This window comes from Bombus impatiens, unplaced genomic scaffold (genome assembly GCF_000188095.3).
Source record: "Bombus impatiens unplaced genomic scaffold, BIMP_2.2 scf_0010, whole genome shotgun sequence".
In the NCBI taxonomy this organism is placed as follows: Eukaryota; Metazoa; Arthropoda; class Insecta; order Hymenoptera; family Apidae; genus Bombus; species Bombus impatiens.
In genome coordinates this window covers 955,324-976,234 of record NT_176429.1, presented here as the reverse complement: position 1 = coordinate 976,234, position 20,911 = coordinate 955,324, and the positions used below count along the sequence as shown (strand labels likewise).

At 39.9% G+C, this 20,911-nt stretch overlaps 1 protein-coding gene and 1 long non-coding RNA gene across 2 annotated transcripts in view; one reads left to right on the top strand and one right to left on the bottom strand.

The window, feature by feature from the left end:
* LOC117152225 overlaps positions 1-9,602 on the top strand; it is a 31,662-nt gene extending 22,060 nt beyond the window's left edge. Inside the window, exon 4 of the long non-coding RNA XR_004462545.1 lies at positions 9,423-9,602. This is a non-coding gene — a long non-coding RNA (uncharacterized LOC117152225). The remainder of the gene's footprint in view (positions 1-9,422) is intronic.
* The window catches only part of LOC105680549 (connectin), a 359,117-nt gene that overhangs the window by 79,451 nt on the left and 258,755 nt on the right, over positions 1-20,911 (bottom strand). The gene's annotated exons all lie outside the window — the stretch shown is intronic.

Here is a 20,911-nt window from a genome sequence, read left to right as displayed (position 1 = left end):
GATGCGACGGTAGCCCGAGGGTGTAAGCAGCTCTATAGAACCCCTCCGTTTCCCTCTCGACTGTGTTCTTCCCGCGGAGCGTGCAGAATCCGCTGGAAAACGCACGTATGCCCCGAGAATCCTGCGGCGTTGGGCGCGAGACGCGGCAACTGGAAGAAAGCGAATGAAAAAAAAAGAAGCAGGATGGCCGCAACAGCGCTTTCTGGTTATTAGCAGAACCCCGGTCTGTGTACCTTCGTGATGGGGAGTCGAAATATAATTAAAGGTTCGGCGGTGGCCGGCCTAAGGGATGTTTTGGTTCCATTATAACGTGCGTCGCGGCCCCTCGAAGCCCGTGCCGGCTCTACAATTACGATTTGCCCTCTGGCCGGCTATAAATTTCGACGCATGCATATTCACAGAGAGAGACGGAACATCTTTGGTCTCGTTCTTCCTCGTTTATCTTACCGTTTGTACCTATACAATGTGTCTGATAATTGTAAAAAAGCTTGCTAAATAATTCCTGTACTGCTACGGAACTCGCGATATATAAATAGCTAATAAATAAATAATATTTTTATTTTGTTCGACATTTCTCAAATCCTATACGCGATTCGTCGTCTTATTTGGAAACTGACTTTTCATGATATTCGTAGTTTTTCGTTACGTACATAGATACTTCGTCGTTTTAGATAGACGTAACTGTACGAGCGAATAATTTAAAATTAGCTTTCCATTACTTGCACGGATATTTCTCTAAAAACTTGTGCAACGTAACGGAATGCTATGTGGAGTGTTGCTTTTGAATTATTCGATTCCATACTTTTGACCAGTATTGTACGCGTGTTGCTTTTACTTTCTTCCTACCCTCTCTTCGTTCCTCTTTACACATCTCCTTGCTTGTTTCCGACTACCCTCTGCTCTGTGTTTTCTGTTCGTGAAATAATCATGGAATTATTACCCCACGGCCACGTCGAAATGCTGGCGTGCAGGGTGGCTCGATTTATGGCAGTGTAGCTCAAAAGGTAGCTTTCTCTTTCACCCCTTCTTCCAGTATATACATATATTCGTATCTGTGTTTGCGCATACGCGTTCTTTCTTTCAAATTGCCGTGGGGATGCGGTGTCGAAAATAATTCCAGAGGCCGTACCCGTGATCTACGTGTCAATTATACGAGATTAATTCTCGTTTCAATGTTAATCTCTTTCTCTTCGGCTTTGTGAGGGTAACGTTCGAGGGATGGCTGATAAAGGAGAACAAGTTCGAAGCTGAGATTCCTTTTAGGAAGTTGCTTCGCAAGAACAATCGTGTTTAGATTTTAATTCAATACGCGCAATGTATCAGTAGCGTGTGCGTGTGAGAAAGTAATATTATAAAAGTAATTAACGAAATGTATTCATGTTTCAGCGATCAAAAATATTTTAGTATTGTACCGTTTACGGGTATCCGTAAACTAATATTTAATTTTTCATCAAATTTTGACCAACTATTTTTGTCGTTTTCCACGTGAACGTAAAGTAGCTCTCTCTTTTGTTAATTTACGTTGACTGGTTTATTGTCGCATTTCCCTATCAGACTACGTAGGTCTATTTTTTAAACTCACCGCTTAACGGCTGCTTTTATATGCGAGATGAAATTACTAACCACTGTTATCAATAAACACGCGGCGAATATAATTTGCATCGGCGGATTAGATGCGCAGCATGTGTTATTCTACATTCTCCAGGTAATAATCCGCATATCTATATTGTACATACATATTGACGTTCTTCGATAAATATCGTTAGTAGTTTGATACGATTGACGTAATATACCACACGTATTTACCCGACAAGCACGAATATGTCACACGATCATCGCGCAAGTTTACAATCCGAAAAATGTTGGTTTCCCATTCGAGGAATTTTTATTAACAACGTAAATAGGTACAGTCGGAGACAAGAACAGCGAAGATAGCGCACGTCGATAACGTTTTCGTTGAATGTACGGTTTATTCGCACGAAAGATGTAAATATTAATCTCGCTTACTCGTTAAACGAGCCACGGGACCGTGTCAAATGGACTCCACGAGTCCACAGGTGGAAACGGTGAACTCGACCTTTCAAAAATTTTCATTCGAAAACGTTCCAAAATCTCAGCTTCCAGCGCCGCTCTCTAAAGGTTCCTCGCTCGTCTAGCAGTCACGATTTCCCTCTCGATTCGCCGTTCAACCCCCGAAAGACAAACAAACGGGAGAAAACGAAAGTTCCAGGAAAGAATAAACGAACGTGTTCCCTGAACGCGGGCTCCCGGTAATTAATTTCGCGGCAAGGGAGGAAAGGAAAGGAAAGGAAAGGAAAAGGGGCCATTAAGGTGGCTCCCCGCGCGATACCAAGCGAATTGCCAGCAATTAACTTCTCCGTTAGTGCGGCCAGAGGGTCACTCCTTTTCTCTGTAGGCCCGGTGAACGCAAACGGCTCTAATCACAGCGTGGCCGGGGCCATTAGAATTTTTAGGTCATCGCCGGAGTCGCGTGCCTCTGAAAATATTATGCGCTGACCAACGGGGCCGCGAGGAAAGGCAAAGGGATGGAAAAGGGAGGAAAGAAGAGGGTGAGACGCGTAGTAATAATAACGACGGAGAATAATTGCGTGCGTGCGTTGGATGTTTTTACGTACATGGCATCCTGCGTCCACCTACCAAGGTATTTCAGCTTTTTAAAGAGGGTGATCTGTGAACATGGTTGCTTGTTAGTGATTAATCGAGTATACCGTGCACGTGGGCGAAAGAATGCGAAGCTCGGAGAAAGTTTCGAGGGATTGATTCGTTCAGTGGTATTTGTTGAAGTGGGTCTCGCTTCAAGGAAAGCTCTACATCTTCTCTAGTGTTTAGTTTTTGCCACAACTCTTGCGGATGCTCTTTCCAGCGGCTTCTTTGGTTTCTATTATAGTATCGCGGTAAGATCGCCGACTTACAGACAATGTCGACGATAAAACGCAAATGCCGATGTCCTTTTGCCATAAAAATATGAACGTCCCAATCATTCCATTGTCTAGCAACACTAAGAGAGTAAGGATCTGAATCAGCATAAACTTATACATTATACATTATACTTATATCTTTAATTATTTCAATATACTTTTCTATTACAAATTCATCCACTCGTTCTTCAATCAGTCGATCTCAACCTCAACAGGATTTATTTGCGTTCTTTTGTGTCGATTCTGAAAGAAAACGATGTCAGTGTGATTGGAGGTTCGTAGCATCTGCGTGGTAAAAGTAGCTTTTGCGGAATTCCTCCGCTTTAATTCACCTTCTTATCGATCCATTATATCTTTTCGTCGTTCTTATCAATTCATTCTTTTCTTGCGAAACACGTGGCGATCGGAAACTCTCGACCCGCGATAGATGTAATATTTCTGTGGAACGTACGTACGAATGGAAAAGTGGAAGAAGGCAGGAAACGAGGGGTCAAGGGGGACAGTTTGGACAAAGTTCTGACCCCTCCTAATCTCGATAGGGGGTCGTCACATCGAGTGGTAATGCGATTCACGCGCGTTAATGAGGTCTATGGCGCGATTGTGTAGGGCGAACTGATTCGTTTTGGAAGAACGATGATTAATGCTGTAACGGCGGTAGAGAGGCGGTTGTCATCCGATTATTTCGACGCGTGCTTCTATTTGAGTGGAAGAAGGATGTTTCTGCGGATATTTGTGATACTCTGGACGAGCTCTTTTAGGGTGGTTAATGGTTTATTGGCTGAACATCACGGTCCTATAGGGTTTGATCAATAGAGCGTAAATATTAACTGACGTGAATCGAATATTTTGATTTATTACTTTCCCCTATGTACATTTCCTGTTTTTAATCCCATCATTTTACTTATCGTCGTAAAATTGTTCCGTTAAATATAATCGTAACGATTTTTACTAATAATAAGTCATAAATGGAATAATATAACCGAGTATAAAAGAAATCTAAACGTATAATTTCATTGTAAAATTGCAAAATACAACGATCCGCAATAATTCAAAGAAAAATAATTAGCAGATCCGTAGATCTTATTCGATTTACGTTTAAACGCACACGTTTCAGCGTACAGACAATCGTCAATCCTTGGAATATTTATTACGCAGGCTCTTCTAACGCTTGCAACTTGAAGTCGGAACTTGCAAGTATTCAAATACCCAACAAATTATATCGAACTTCGAAAGTTTCAAGTTTCTCGGTCCGACACACGAAGCCTGTCTACGATTATCTGTGAGCATTTCTAAACTTGCCAGACTGCCGAGCAGTCGTTTAATTGTACGAACTTTCATCTTTTACGTCTCGGCGAAGAACGAAACGTACTTTGGAAATTTCTACGAATCGTTCGCATGATTCATACGTGGTTGATCACGGAATTGCATTATCCGATGCAAACGCAGTGTCGATTATTTTAAGCAATCGAAAGCAAGAATTCCTAGTAGCTCGTTAATCGTAATTTTCACGAGTTTATCAAATGAACGTATTGACGCGAAAGTACGTTGTTTCGACGAACAAAATCGATGCGCGAATATGGTGGAAGATGTCGAAAAAGATTTTTTGATAACGTCGAGTGTACCAATTCGTTACGTTTAACGTTTGAATCTAATTGCGATATCATAACATCGATGATATTTAAATCTGCGTTGCGATACTTGAACTCGCATCGAAACGAAATTTCTATTTAGTCGCGTTCGTAGAAATACGAATTTGCAGGATTACTCGCAGCCAAGTAATCGATATACGAGCGAGAAAATCGTTATTCGATCGTCCAGCAACTTCTGGTTTCCACGCGCGCCACTTTCGAGGAGGCTCGTCGTAATCGAGCACCGTTTTGATTTACGCGCATTAATAAACGTTTACGCGTGGTCGATGGCGCGGCCCCTTTGGCACAAAGAGGCGGATAAATCGAGAAACAGGGGGTCGATGTCCCGTCACGAGGGTTGCGTGTGGTGTCCCGACGCCGATGCAAAGACGAATGGAACGATCAAATTGAATTCCAGCCAGACACCCGTCGCGGTCCTTTCGCTTCTCCACTCGACGCGCTTTCGAGATTCACCTGCTCGATCGAGATACAATCTGTATACGTTCCACTGGCGAAAGTTTCGTGCTCTTCGACCAGTATCGATAGAATTTGCAGAATTTCTGCTGACCTCCATTCGTATTTCTGTATCTTTAAAGCTCTCGAGAGCTTATCGTCTCCTACGGAAAGAAATTCTTTACCTTCTATCGTTTAGAAAGAAAATTTCACCGTTTACAATACCACACACGCAGCGGCATAAAATTAAATTGTCACAAAGTGAAAGTAGAACGTTGAATTGAGTTATCCACGTCCGGGCGAATTACCGGCACGCTTTTTACGAGCTTTGGCTCGCGTGCGTTTCTTCGAGTACGAGATGTCTATCTCGCATCCAGTGGCGATAAGCGGCCGTGCAAACATCCCTTAAAGCCGCTCGCTAATAGTCTGCAACCGAACGAATCCCTTCGTAACGAACGATAAAAGAAAACCGGAGCCCTCGCTCTATCGTTTATGTACATTTTTACGGACTCGCGTAAATTCCACGGACGACAAGCGTGAAGAAGTTGGACGAGTGGCGCAGGAGAAACCAAGCGCTAGTCGTAATTCAGCGTTGCACGATCCGCGGAAGTGGAGGTCGTACATCGACCCGGAGATGTCCTTTTAAGATTTTACAAGATGCGGATAAACGAGCTGCGATGAATGAATTTTGTACAACGGCGAATAATAGATCGAAGGGACATGTTTTCTCGATTTATGGGACAGCGATGGTCGGAAATAAACAATTGTAAATCGCGTGCAGTAGACGTAACTAACGATATCGATTAATATTATACAATGGATGGTAATTTTGCGAATTTTCAGCGTCGCTCCGCAGCCGAAATTTCTCTCTCGATAATAATCCGTAACAGGAACGTAACGTGGCCGTCTGGTCGGACGTAATATGACGTATTCAAATGGAACGTAATATCCATGGTGACACGCGTGTCGCGTGTCCAGACGTCGATCGTGCTCGACGCGCGATGCATCTGCATCGATCAGCGTGTCAGAGTAAATTGAAAGGACCTTTGGCAACGAAATTCTCTCCGCGACAGTTTTTTTCAGACCAAAAGAGTTATCCGATGAAATAATCAGTGCAGTTATTATCGAACGATCGCGCCATTTATAATCCTTCGTTCTCTGCCAATTTAATCAGTTCGTTCGTTTCAATTCGGAACGTTGATTAATACGATCAGCAATAAAATAACGAAAATCAAGTGGCCGTGTCATCGGTGATTTATTCGCAAGAGCGGCGTATCCGCTGTACGATATGCAACACCTCTTGGTCGTCACGTTGCTGAAAATTCGACAAGAATTGGTGCGAAGACGTACGCGATTTACGCGCTTGTATCGTACCCGATGGCACGGATTTCGCCTAGAAGAAACATCGAGCAGGCGCGTCTTGCTAACGGGACGACGATGGCGTTCCTTTTTCGTTGTCGTCGGTAGCTCGAAATAAATCGACGATAAATCAACGTGGTCATCCCCACCGGTGGTTCGCTTGGCGGAAGGAAGCAGCGTCGCGCCAAACCATGCCAGACGAAACTGAATAAAACCCCGTAGCAGCAAGGCTTCTCGCAACTCGTAGACTTCCGTTTTAGACGCCTTGTCGAGTCGATAAAACCTGCTCCCGCCGATTTATCTTTATCCGCCTTCCGTTAAAACGTGTAGCTCGTGACCAGATTCCCGCGGACAAATGGCACCGAATCACGATTTTTCTATCCCGGATTCCTTCGGTTTTTCGACAGAAATTTGCCGAAAGACGAATTAGTTTCAAAAATATTTCTAGGATTCGTGATCGTTATAAGGATTGATGATGGATAATCTGGTAAGAGCGTGGTAAAATTAGAAAGTTTTGGTGAAACGTGCAAGATGATTTGAAACTTCAAGTGAATCATTCTTTCAGAGAGATTATAAAGAGCTTTCTGTTTCTTTCGTGTTAGGTGCCAGTTGCGTGTGAATGTTTAAAACAGCGATACTGATTATAATTTAATAATTTGTTAATATTTAATGTTTCCTGCTTAACTGCAGGATTTAATGTTAAATGATACTACTCTTTGAATATTATATAACATCTGCCTGTTCTTCCTGTGTTGAATTTTGATCGTTCATGTATATTAAAATTTTGTAATTAAATGCTATGGAATGTTTTTACTAGACGAATGTTAAATATAGTGGTAGCATTTAATATCTAATATTTACTATTCAGTTAAACGATTTAACATTATACAAGAATATTATTTTGTACATTGTATCTTTCTTATATTACAATACGATAAATTAAACAGACGAAAGGAGAGAATAATAAAAGAAATTATTATTAACCTGTATTGTTACAAAAAACACAGTTTTATACGTATGTCTGTTTCATTTTCATTAAACTATCTTTACACAATCCTACGATACAACGTACTTTTAATACAAATCTAACGATGTATTAAAATAAACCTAAGACCTGTGTTAAATAAAACGTTACTTTCAAAATGTTTCTAACTCGGCTAAAGATTAGCCTCTCCTTTTGAGAACATTAATTCATCTCAATTTCATTCTGAAACTTCTTGATAGTCAATTTCTGGTAAAAAAATTCAACCTTGTACTAATTACTTACAAAACGCCAAGCCAAAGTCTCGGATAATCCCGCGCCATAGTACACAATTCAGCCTAATCTTTTAACTTAACGCTTTCCGCAAGAACAAGAGCAACGGTAGCAACCAGAAAGGCTGCTGCACTCCGTAAATCTTCGCAGCGTTGCACAGGATATATCTTCCCGGCGAAATTCCCGGAGAGAACGGGTCACGGTGCGGAAATTTAGTAAGCAGAAGATCAAACAAGAGGTCCAACGTTGTTTCCTTTTTCCGCTCGTTACTTACGATGTGACGGATAAAACACGCTAACGCTATCTCAGACACTTACGTACACAAACTAATAAGGATTAAGTAGCGAATGTGACAGAGGATCGACAAAGGAAGTCAATTTCAATGATTTTTACGTCCAACGATGGAAGCTTCCATTTAGCGATATTTTACGTTCGTGCAGTTTGTTTTTTCGTAGTTATTTATAGACCGAAAATTTTTACGCGCGGGAAATTTGAAGACGCAGAAATGCACACGATACGTATAGTATTCAAAAGGACATAAAATATCCGAAATAGAGTGTCTATTATAATATTTCGATGAAACTTTCTATTGAGACGGCATTTCTTTAGTTACGTCTATAACAATATGCAAATGTGTAAAAATCCACAGTCGAATTATTTACATTTACATATTTTTCATTGTTATTTACAAGTTCTTCTCCAGATTTTGAGAGTTTTGAAATTCGTTGCTTTAGACGCAACAAACTATTACTCCAGACATTTTTGCAGTTCGTCGTCGTTACGGACGACAACTATGTTTGAAGCGTTTTAAAGGGAACAAAAGGGAACAAAATCGTGCGAAATTTGTGTTGTACGTTTCTCGTATTTATGCTGAAAATTATTTAATACTTTAGGCAACTTTTTGCAAGATAAAAGGTGCTTCTTTGATATGATTGTAATATCTTAAAAAAGGGGTGAATAAAAAATGTAGAGGAATTTTCTTCTATCAACAGCTATCAGATTCTTTGGTCACCAGTTTCTAACAATGATAAATTTCTTCAATAGAAACATACGAATGAAGCTTTTTGACAAAAAAGTTATTGCGCGGACCATTCAGCACGACAAATTCTTAGTAAATAAAACTGTATCCACGGCATTTAAAATCTTGTAATATCGTTATAACAATACGTACAATAGAGTTTAAGAATATTATATTCATCATTACACAGCTGTCTAGTGAATGCATGCTCGTTTCTTTTTAAAAAAGGGGCAAAAATTTGCAGAGACGTCGATTAATGCGCAATTGTTTCCCGCTTGAAATCGAAACGATTCTCGAGCGGAACAATGAATAAAAGTTCGAATGAGAGAATAGAATATATCTGAATGCACCAAAAACGTCAATAAGAATTCAGGACGAGCCGCAGAAAAGCAAAGGAAAAAGAAAAAAAAATGGCGATGTGGTTTGCATTTTTGTTAAAAGAATCGCTTTAGGTCGATGAATAATTTCGCGTCACCGTATTGGAATAATTACGAAGTTTTTTTTCGAAAGATAAGCGGTATTAAGTATAAAAAACTTATAATACGATCTTCAACTTCTTATCTAACCTTATCTTCTACTTCTTATCTTCAACCCCTTATCTTTAAACGTGATACGTTACATCGTGTCCTATCGGATTACTGTAATATCCAAAGCACCATATTACAGCCTTCTGAAAATTATGCATCTACTGTGAGATAAAATCTTCCCTTGCTAAATATTCCTCACGATCGAACGAAACGTATCGTACGTTTCGATATTCTTATATCGAGTTTAGGTTGTCCGAAAAGATGCTTTCGTTTTGTAAAGAAATAGTAGACGCACCATGTTTTTTGTTTTATATTAGTTCATTGAATTATGCACGAACGTAATAATAAAAATATAACGAAATGGACAATACCTGATTCGATAAAATAATATAAAACAAAAATTGTTGTTCGTCTATTATCACCTTATGAAACGAAAGAAACTTTTCCGACAACCTGATAGAATGCAGTACAGAGTTAAACGTTTTAAATATGTACATAGTGAAATAACCATAACAGATGATAAGGTTTGAAAAATAAGGATTAAAAAATTAAAAGGTGAAATGTTTTGAATTTTTGCCAATATATTTAATGAATCGCGTACAAGTCAAACAAGTACCGGTTTCACAGTTACCAGAGAATCCACCCCCAGGAGACGATACAAAACCCCACAAACCCTCGACTATAGTTTCGCCATTGAGAAGGGGGAGAAGAAAGTGCGGGACATCGATCCCAGTCACGAAATCTCTCGGACGACTCGTTCAATCCCGATAATTTATTTACAATAGACCCCCGCCAGCCCTCGATTTCATCGAAACGGGGATTAAGCAACCCATCCAGCCTCCGAAAATCTGCCCCCACCCCTCCATCGAATCAAACAAACACATAAAGCATCGACGATCCTCCATGAGCCATTCCACGGATTCGTTAAGCCTTTCTCACCATATATTATGTAGGCTGGTTACATCGTTCGAGGGATTATTATAAAATACACTGCATAAACCATGCGTTGAAATAGTATTTAGATGATTTCAGGGACGAATGGAGGCGAGAAATGGCGTGGGAATTTTATTTTGAAGGAAATGTTACAGACTAAGAAATTTGCGTGACACGCGTCGAAGCAGGGTTTGAAAATTGAGTTTTCAATTTAATTAGAAGGATTAAATAGCGAGACGTTAGGGGTAGTTCGAAACGTAGATTTGAAATATCTGGTTTGATGGTTTTTGTTCAAGTTCTTCGGACATTCTAACGTTCCACGGTTACACGAAAATTTTCAAGGCTCTGGAGGAAAGTTGGAGGCCTTTTAAATTCATTGGGACAGTTAACGAACTATTCGAGGATTTTAAGCGATTGCAATGCTCAAGAACTTTCGCAACTCTCGGGTTCTTGGCTTTTCTAATTCAAGGCCAGCAGATGATTTCAAGATCTCGGAGAGTTTTCGGCATTTCTAAATGTAATCGCACTCCTCAAAGCGATCGGAACCTTTCTCTAGCGCAAAGAATTTCAACGATTAATTAGTCACCGATATTTAAAAACTTTCGCTAACCATTAATCCATTAAAAAGTACAAAACGCAAAAGATTAAATACATGGAATTCCGACAAATTTTATACCGTTCCGAATATTTCTCCGCTCGATTCCCAGAACCCCCTGCAAATGGAAGTTCCTGCATCTCGAACATCTCACATCTTCACCATCTAAACATACAAATTCCATCGATACCAAAATCAACGCGCAATTCCACCGCTCTCAACGTTATACCGATACTCAAACCTTCAACCTTCACTCGCACATCCACGCGAAAGTCCAAACTAAAAAAAAAAGAAGGAGGGAGAAAAAAGAAAAGATTAAACAAAAAGGAAAAACGAAAGTCTACAATATCGTACAATTTCCACGAATCCCATAAACAGAATGGAAACGTCGCGTGAACGTAGAAGAACGGGATCCCATGCAGCCAGATACAGAACTCGTTCCCACCGGTGTCGGTGCGTGGCAACGTTTTGGCAATTAACTGACCGGACGCACCCCTATCTATGGACCGCGTATCGGTTACCAACCCTCAGCGGCCGAACGGCTATTTACACAAGAATAACGCGCTTTATGGGATTACGTCAAAACATCGACGCTAGGAATCACCGGCCACGATCACAATGAACGTAGAAATAGAGAAGAAAACCGTGGAGGGACCGATGACGGAGGGGGAGAGTTTAGTTTAGTGGAAAGGGCGCAGACGTACGATGGGGTACGAGGGGCAAACCCTCTCCGCAGCGAATGCAAAATCAACGGACCATTGTTGTTTCGTCTAGGGACACGCCGTGTTTTTCTGCCTACCGGGTGCGCGTGCAGTCTCCGCTTCGCTTTCGCGCTGGTGGCGCGATTCGAGCGCGCTAATTGGAACGCGATGCGATGCAGGGGTAGCGATCGAGGGATGCGATTCGACGAAACGAACGTAGCGTCGACCGTTCCTCTTAGGAATGACGCGCGTGTGTATCACGGGGTTGGAAGAATTGGTGGGATGGTTTGCGGTACGGTGATGGTGGAGGCTGAATTTTTACGGTGGGTTAGATAAAGCGAGCGCGTGAACCGATTTCGTTTGTTGGATTGTGATCGCTATCGTGTACTAATTACCTTGATTGCAGGTGGTTATTGCGCTGAGAAATTATAATTAAGAAAGCTGTATTACGTTTTTGCCGTGGTATTATTAAATTCACTTTTGTCGATTACTTTTGCGACGTCTGTCTGTTGAATATTCTTCAACATTCAAATTAGATTTTTATATTGTAATGATATATTACAGGTGCTTATATTATACGTATTACATCGCACCATATTCTAATATTTTAGCTCATGCACGTTGTTTTCAACATTTTCGTTTATCGAATATTTTTAATTATATCCACTTCAATAGGATTTTTATATTGTGCTGTATTATTATGATACGAAATTATCTGATCAAGAATTTTAGTTTTACGAATTATTTTTGAAATTTTTGTATATCGAACCTACTCAGATCGATCGAAGATGGATCAACAGCTAGTTTGTTCATCAAATTTCGAATACTAGTCGTTTTCATCTCCTACGCCATAAGTCCTCCATTTTCCGAGTGCATGATATTAAAAAGATGTTAAAGCATGTTAGCTATTTCTCGAGAATTTTTTAATAGTTGCTTTTGTTAGAAAAGAAATGTGTGTACGTCTGTATTGCACGAGCGGTGAATGAAAGAGAGGAAGACAAAAGGAAAACATCACGAGACGAGCGCATCGCGTATGCGTTGAATGAATGAATGTGCAATAAAACAAATTCGTTGTTGTTTGAGACGTATAAGAGAATAGGGCGGTGTACGTTAATACTTCAAGTTACTCTGTTACATATAAATTTTGTGTTTAATAAAACGTTATATATTATTACTTTAACAGGATTCAATTCATCGGCGTCGTTCGTTGAACGTGTCTCTTAGATTGATCAAAAGTTTATACGCTCCATCTTATCGACAGGTTGACATTTTAATGTGTTAATGCAATAGCGTCGTTGCTCGTCGCTGTCTCCATGAACGATATCGATTAAAACGAGATGGATGATCGTTCGTCAAGCGCGTCATTAGCTTATATCAAACTCTCGATCACGGGACACTACCCTTAACCGATCGCGGAAAAATGATCAACATCGAGGGACTACCATCGTGAAAGTCACTTATGCTCGTGGTAAAAATTTCCATTTGAAGCGTGTTCACTCATCCATCGTTATTTATTATTCGACTTTGTGTACTGTGTAAAAAATATCTAAAGCAAGTAAAAAGTACAAAAGGTATAAAAATCGTAGGAAAACGAAGTAAAAGATGGAACGATATATGTGAAATCTTTCGTATAAAACGCAACATGGAATAAAATACGTAGACGTAGCGTTATAATTGTAAAACACCATCGCTGTTGAAATTACGATCGATCAAAATTCTGAAATAAATTTAGAAATCCTGAAACAAACTTACGATTTTTCAATTGGAAATAAATTAAATGGAGTAGTAGGAAAAAATAATAGAATGTAATGGTTTTTGCATTAAAATTATAATCGATCAATCTTGAGCTTCGGTAAATACCACTGCGCTGAATATTTTGCAATCGAGGAAATTTTTCAATGCGTTTTCACGTTGATTTTTCCTGCCACATGTGTTTGATCGCCTTTTCCGACAGCAGGGAACAAAAAGTACAGGAAAACCGTTTCCCTCTCGATTTTCAGATAGTTTTCCTTGACAGGGGAAACAATCGGCGGGATAGTTTCTCTTTGCTCGGCTGAATTTCGAGCTGTCATGATCAGCGATCGATTTTTAGCCATCGAATGATGCGCTTTAGCTTGACCTGTTCGAAAATCATCCATCAATCGTCGAAACAGCGAAGCAAGGGGTGAATCAGAAAGAGAAATGAGGCTCTGTCAACTACAGTGGTACGCTCAGGCTAGCCTTTACACGCTAGAATATCCTGGTCACATCGAAGTCTTTGAAATTCCACAGAAAAATATCAGAATCTTATCCTCTTAAAATTTTCCATCGGAGAAGAAGCGTTTCTTTAAAGCGATACAATTGTTGGAAGATATTAGTTTACAAACTTTTCACCACAGAAAATTGATATTTTTAAGATACTTTTGCGAAGAATAGTCGAGAAAAACCGTCATCGTATTTACATTACAGTTGCTGCCGTTAAAAACAAATTGCTGTAGCCTGTCTTCGCGGTTGTACGAAAGAAAATAGACAGACCTATTACGCTATGATCGATCAGACTATCGGTTATCAAATTTCTCGCTTTTCCGCTCATACACTGATCCTACCGATATAACAGTTTCGACTAATGTAAAAAATTCGTATACCCCATCCGCCTCGCAATCGTGTAAAAAAAAAAAAATTGATTACTCACGCCATGATCAATTTGGCCAGCATTCCTTCCACTTCTTATCTTTCCACTTACACAGTGATCGTACATTAGAAATTTGCGGTTGGCGTACGCCGTCGAGGGAATATCGATCGAGGCGTCGTGATACTCGAGCTGCGACGAGACCACTTGAATCTCGATGAGTGTGTTCCTTTTCCTTCGTTTGGCCGGTCGTTTCGTTCTTTCGTCTAGTCATCTGGGGCAGCTCCTCCGAGGAGGCGGCAGAAATTATCATGTCGCTGATATTACGGTCGAACGCGTCCACAGGAAGTTCCTGCGTGTCGGATGGCCGACGTTCGAGATGCGGACCCAACGGATGAATCGATAGCACAGCTTGCGGATTTGTTAATTCCATATGAATGGACGAGTAAGAGAGATTTCTGAGCTTGAATGGATAGGTCGGGGTAGGAGGATATTCGGCAAATCGTTGGATTTACAGGAGATACGCAAATAACGATGATATTTGTCGATGAAAATTGTGGATGTTGTCGGTGGTTGTTGAAAGTCGAAGGTTTCTATGATTTTTCAGGTGTGACAGCACGTTCTTGGTGTCAATTATTTCGAAATAAAAATACTTTCCAAACGAAAATCGGAAATAATTAAATTAGTCGCGAATATATTACTTCATTCAGCTACGGACGAATCGGCAATTGAAATATTCATACTTCTCAGCTACAGCTAAATATTCATAAGGCTCAGCTGGTTTGAAGAACTCGATGATTTTTCTACCGGAAGAGTGGCCGCCGAACCCTCAGGCCCAGGAACGCCGCGAATAAATTAACCGTTGGTTTTAAAGCGATTACGGAGGTCAGATTCTAATCCGACCAGATGCGTCTTCTACCCCTTTTTTTTGAGCCAGTCTGGTTACGTTATTGTTAGAAAAGGATTGAGCAGAGTTTAACGAGGTTACCTGAGCGTGGTGGTTTCGTTGGTCTAATATATACCGAAGCAGTGAGCTAGATAAAAGTGGACGTCGAGGAGGGTGAAGTGATGCGAGGGTGAGTTGTGGGGGATATTGTTGTTGGGTGGTTGATGGATAGACGAAGGTATTGATGTATTGAAAAGTAGGGAAATGGGAAGGTTGTGAAGAGAGAATAGGTCATCGGTTGAATCCTTGCGGTCTAGCAGGATGCAGTTTGTGGTTGATTAATCTTCTTTACAACGTTTGTGTTCTAAAATCTTAGTATTGGTGGTGAATTAATAAACATGTATAGTAACCGGAACTTATAGCAACTTTAATCTCTCCCTTAATTTTCGTATGCTATCGAAGCTGCGATGTTAAATATTTTTTACCATAAGGTGCATTTGAAAATTCAGCTTGTTATTATAAACTTAAGTTTTAATATTCGTCGTAGTAAATTGATACAACTGAAATGAAAAGCGAATAAATATGAATTTTTCGATTTTGTTTGCACTGTAACGTTGAAAATGTTAAACGCGAAACATTCTCCGTTCGAAAATCTATCTCATTCGCGTATTGTAATTGTAAATATTTGTTAACTCCATTCAACGATTATCCTTCGATTGGGCAGCTTGCAGATATCAAATTTGCTATAGCTGTTTAATATTTTGATTAAAAATTTCTATAGGTAGAATAAGTGACTTTCAACGAAGTGCAATTTTTGGGATTATTGTTTTTTTTGTTTAATGTCAGTGTCGCTTCAATGCACCCGTGAATTCGTACCAAAAAACCGCTGGAACACATGAAACGCGTTTGTCAACGCATAAGCCTGGCCCAGCCCATTTGTTAACAAATAAAAGGGAGCAAGACGAGCGCAGACGCGCATTGTTTCGTTGCGATAAATCGAATCGTCGCTATAAATCGCGGCTCTTTAAAACGCGGTCTGCATACCTCGTGGTGGAGTTTAAAGGGGTCTTGACACGGCGCGTTTCAGCTTTTAATTGAACGTTTCGAAACTCGTCAAATTTTCCCCTTCCTTTGCGTTTTACAAGTGACAATGTCGATGGAAAATTTAAACACTTCAATTTCAGGCAAAAGACATTTCTCCGATGAATTAATCGCCAATTTCAAACTTTAAACTTTCGATACCGGCAGCAAAAATTATTTAGAATTCTCTCAAGGAAAAGTTTTACCAAATAAATTAAACAATGCCAAATGTAATATTTTCCACCTCCCAGTACGATCCCTTGTCACAAAAAAAAGCAAACACGACTCCACTTTTTGTTTGTTTATACGTTATTCTTCCTTTCATTTATCCTCTGTAAAACAAAATACGCTGGTTTAACCGAGATATGCACAATAATCGAAGGTCGATTCGTCGAATTCATGCCCAGGAGAAATAATTTACGTTTCCTGCATGTTTCGAATACTTCTAACGCTGTCCGCTGCGTTTTCGACGTGCCAAAAGAACGCAAGCTGAACTAGTCGAACGTTGGCAGGTCCATCTAAATTGAAACGAAGCCGCAACGAACGGAGCGTGGGTCTTTGGCGTTAATTCGGTGATTAATCGCGTTGATTCGCAGCGACGTGTTTATTTTTGAAAATAAATTAATTGAAAACGATTCTACGGAACGATGCCGGTAACTTCGTTGTTGATCGCCAGGCTTCGCAACTGTTTGCACGATTTTCCAGCCATCGATACGAGGATTTCATCATAGATCAGCGTAGATTTCGGATAATTAAGCGTCGGAGGTTTGACAGATTTTCAAAGCTTTTGGAACTTATGGAAAATCATCAGACGTAGGAAGAGAATTTTCTGCCGTTAGTTCTATACTGAATTTTGCTCGATTGTTCCACGATATCTTACTTAAATTTCATCATTTTGGAGAGTTTGAATTTTATTAATTGGTCGAAGGGGGCGATACAAATTTCAGTTCAGAAATTCGTAATACGAATCATTGATTTTTACGTGAATCGTAGAAAAAATACGAAAGCTAGATCGATTTCGTGGCGACAGAAAGTAAGATCCGTTTATTGGATACTAATGTTTAATGTACCCACGATTTCATTGTTTCTCCGGTATTTTTCTTACGCTGGAAATGTTGTTCGTGATTGGAATAGGTTCGAGAAACTACCCTTTTCATGGCGTTTGAGATTTTATTTTTTCATAGAAAAAATTCCAATCAAACGTGACTAGAATTACGCGATACTTTTTACTCTACATTAACCAAGCAAATAACTGATCGATCAACTCCGGGTTATTTTGCGTCTCGTGGATAAAGGCTCGTTTAAATTACGTGTATTTGAAAACAAAATAGCAACGTTAATTAAAAAATAAAACACGTTTGGCAACGCAAGTTCGTACAAACTCTCAATATTTCCATCCAGAAAATTCAATATTTGTACAATATTGTAACTGAAATTTCACGGTTCTCTGATGCTGTTAAATATGTTCTCAGCTTTACGATAGAATTCAAATATTTTCATAAATATCTGCTATTCGACGTATCATTAGTATCTTCGGTGATTAATAAGCATATAATAAAAAAAGTCTTCTGCTAAAACATATCGTAACTTCCTTTTTTTATTGTTTATAAAAATGAATTAGATGTCTTTAACGAAATAAAACGAAACGAAAACTTTCTTACGGTTGTCTTATAAAAATTTTTATAAAAATTCTTATAAAAATTCACGGATCTCTAGGAAAATTAAAAATTTTATCATTCAAGACACAACCGTACGAAACTAACCTTTGGAATTGTATCTTCGAATCGATACAAAATAAGAAATAACGGTTTCTGAAGAAAAAAGAACTATCAGTTTCTAATATGATCCAGAGTAGAGGAACAATCGAAACGCAATGTCGTTGAAACGTTCCCATTTGGCCGATGCTGCGACGCCATCGTGTCACGTAGCCCTCGAATAATTTCATTCTCGCGATCCCAGGTGTCATTATCATCTTCGATACCGTGGTAGGAGTCTTCTAGTGGATTTGAAATTCAGATCTCGATCATCGAGTAACATTGCCATCCCGTTTATCGCGTGCGTGGTCGAGGTGTTATTGAAACCGGTCCAGAACGCAAAAAGCCACGATTCTTTAGCGACCGTTATTACCTACGCTCTGACGGTCATCGTTGAAAGGAAAATGTTTTCGAACGTCACGAATACCAAGGGGGATCGAAATATTCTTTTCCAGATCGATCGCCTAAACCGATTAATAAAACTCGATTAGGAACGAGTCGCTATATCGAGTTATTCTATAGTGTTGAAGTAATTACTTGGAGAAAAACTCTACACCTTTTCTTTTACCAAGAGAATAGAATTTAGTTAAACAAAAATACAAAACAAGGAGAGGTGCATATTATTGTGCCCTTGAATATATATTTTGTTTTGGGTTACAAGGTCTAGAAACAAAAAAGCTATAAGTAGATTTCTATTGCTGTTTCTTGTAGCCTTCAGCTAGAGCTACATACCAAGGTTAATTTTGTAGTAATGTTCTTTGCTGTAAATATAGTTGAAAAACTTTACACCTTTTCTTTCATATATCCGTGACCTGGAGATCGAATGTTACGAAGGGAATAGAATTTAAGTTAAACAAAAATATAAAACAAGGAGAGGTGCATATTATTGTGCCCTTCCTATTGTATTGTGACACTGAAAGAGTGAAGATTTGAATCAGCATACACTACACCTGTACTTATACCTATACTTGTTTATACTTTTCTATTACAAATTCATCCACTCGTTCCTCTATCAGTCAACCTCAACATGCACCACTATATCGCGTGGCACAATGTTCGATCTTTCGTTTGAAATATGTCGTAAGCACGGAATAAATAAAACGAAGTTGTTCGAAAGAAACAAAATTGCAAAAACACAGTTATTCACATTTCGCTATAATTATCCATCGAAACTTCTTTCTATTACGATTAAAGCAACGCTCACCCCACTGAAACTTAGAAATCTCTCGTTAAACCGTCGGTATTGCATCGCTACGTTTCTCTTCGCTACGTTCCTTCGTTCGGTTCGATTTTTCGGTCGACACTCGCCAGTTTTCCCATTTCAATTATTAACGACCGCGACTGTCGGAGGATTTACAACGTGTCCCACGGAGGGCAGCGTCCCGGGTGTGCACCGCGACGCGACGCTTCGCTATCCTCGTTCAACTCTTTTCTGAACGTACACACCGTATCTACCGTGTGTATACAAAAACGGTTCTCGGTACATTGTTTTTCCGTCGAAAAAGTCCGAATTCTCGAGCGGATCCCGCTTAACGTCCGCTCGAATCGTTCGACCCTCTCGGCAACCGACTTGTCTCAACCCTTTCGCGCGTTTCGCAGCCGAACGCAGACAGACAACAGGCGAAAAGAGAGGGAATGCGTATTTCCCACGAGATCGTGTGGCGTATGCAAGCACGCGTACACACAGAAAACTGTGTGTAAGCCGATCGACGACGCCATGTGGCTCGCATCGAGACGCATTGTGTCGCCTCGCGACTCACCGTGAAACAATGGGGGATCGCCTCTTAATAAATGGAACGGATTACGTCATACAGGGACACGGCCGGACGCCTATTCTCGCCACGAACTACCATACCGCCACGGAACCTCTCTGTCTGTGTTTTTTCATGTTTTATTTTATTTTGTTCTCTACTTCTCTCTCTCTCTCTCTCTCTCTCTCTGTACGCGTGTCCGCTGCATTTTGACTTCCCTCGCAAACGAGTGCTCGTTCGTTGTTTGAGCTGATTATGCTCTTGCGCAACAGCGAGGGTGAAAATGTTCTGTTTTCCTCGCTTCTTCGTCTTCTGTCCGCTCGATCGGGTTTTGTTTTGCTTTTTACACGAACAATGCGAAACTCGACAGAGGTGAGGCTTTTCTTTCTTCCGAGGATGGTTGCGGGCGTGCTCGTTTGAAACGAGAATTCCTTTTACCCAGTTTACTTGGCACTCGTTCCAGCGTATCGACGTAGAATTTTGTTGATTGATTCTTTGTTTTTGATGCGATTAGTTTGCTAATTTTATTCGTATCTGTGGGAAACTCTTTGGCGTTGTAAGTAAAGAATCAAGAAAACCTTCGAATATTTTCGACTCGTCTTTCAGTTGTTTCAAAATTGATTATCTCGTTTGGAAAACTTGGAGTCATTTGATTCGTTGTACTAATGCACGTTTTGTTTCATCGTTCATTGTACTAGGACATTTTTAATTTTCCGCTTTCTTATACGTTGAATTTTTTGGTTTTATTTACAAGTAAAAGTGTTATCACAGTAGCGTAATTAAAACATTTTCAAGAAATTCAGCGTCGATTTTAGACAAACGTTAGACAAGGAGAAGTTTCCACAATTTCGATTTACCTGACAACGACATAGCGGAAATTTTGGAAATTGCTACGAAAAAAAATGGCCAGCTTAATCGAATTACATTAATGGTGTTTCTGCGTCTATATGTGTAACTCATGTTGTATATTTGTACAAGCGAGCAGGCAACGAGCTTTCCACACGGGAAATTTATTAAAGTCACGCTTAAAATCAGAATGTTTCATTTCGCGTAATGGACGCTCGAAATGATGTTCCATTTGTCAACGACGGGCTTGTAAATATTTGTCGAAACGGCTATAATGCACGCGTTGTTAATAAACAGCAAACGTGTAAGCTAATGAATGAGAACTGGTCCGCATGAAGGGGTTTGCTCGGAAAAAACACTCTAAAAACGACAGTTTTGATAAATCGTGCATAAGTGACAGGGCTCATCGACAGGCAGGAAAACTCAATAACCAGATTTTCATAAATTTACGTGTACGAACGTTCAATTTTGACAGGAAATTCGAGAAAGAATTTCAAAGGGGTTTCAAATATTTGTCATTTAATTATTCAGAGTCGAGTGTACGAAGAGAATTCTGCCCTACGATAAAATTTCAAGCT